Genomic DNA, 814 nt, shown 5'->3' on the forward strand with positions numbered 1-814 from the left:
CCATTACAGTCCTCCCCTCATGTTCACCAATTGGCAGCAGCCTGCCTTCCCATTCTCCATTGTTATATCGGGTAATGCACTCTTGGATTCAAGCAGTTTCTATGGCTATCCTGCCATAGATTTCGGATTGATTTCTTTGGAAATTACATCATAAATGTCCTGGTTCCCCTGTGATCATTTTGAAAGCTGAATTGTATTGCATTTAGCAAATATTCTATTTTGTTGTCCATCTTTTTTTTTCCATTGTACGATTATTATACAAATTTCTCCACATTTGCCAACCCAATATTATTCTACGAGCCATTTGAGCTCTATTTGGCACTCTCATTTAACATTTAATAATTGTACCTTTTATTGAAACAATATGTTTCTCCACGACGGGCAGCCATGTGCTCCAGACCCCAGAATCCTTTTGGAATATTCTCAGGACTATTATCTTGGAAAGGGGTTTTTCCGAGTTCCAGGAAAGGATTAAAGAAAGTAACCTTTTAGGAAATGATTCATCGGTCTCCGTCCAGTTGTATAGAGGCAGTTGTATGCGAAGGCTTGCAATTAAAAGAATCAATGGGCCTTTGATGCCTCTGCAGGGCCCTACAAACCAGCACACTGCTCAAAGTTATACTGCGCTAGTTGTCAGGTCAGGAGATCTGGAAACAGATTCCCTTGTAATTGCAGGCCAGTCCTAACAAGCCATCAAGGTTCTTCGGAAAACAGGAGGGTGACAGTGAAAAATCCGAATATTGCATCATCCAGTAAGTGAAAGAGAAGATACTGAAGATGGGTTTCGTCTGTGAAAGTGATATGTTACTTGTCA

The sequence above is a fragment of the Staurois parvus genome, unplaced genomic scaffold, assembly GCF_062004578.1.
Source record: "Staurois parvus isolate SC_StPar_1 unplaced genomic scaffold, SC_StPar_1.0 ptg000845l, whole genome shotgun sequence".
Classification (NCBI taxonomy): domain Eukaryota; kingdom Metazoa; phylum Chordata; class Amphibia; order Anura; family Ranidae; genus Staurois; species Staurois parvus.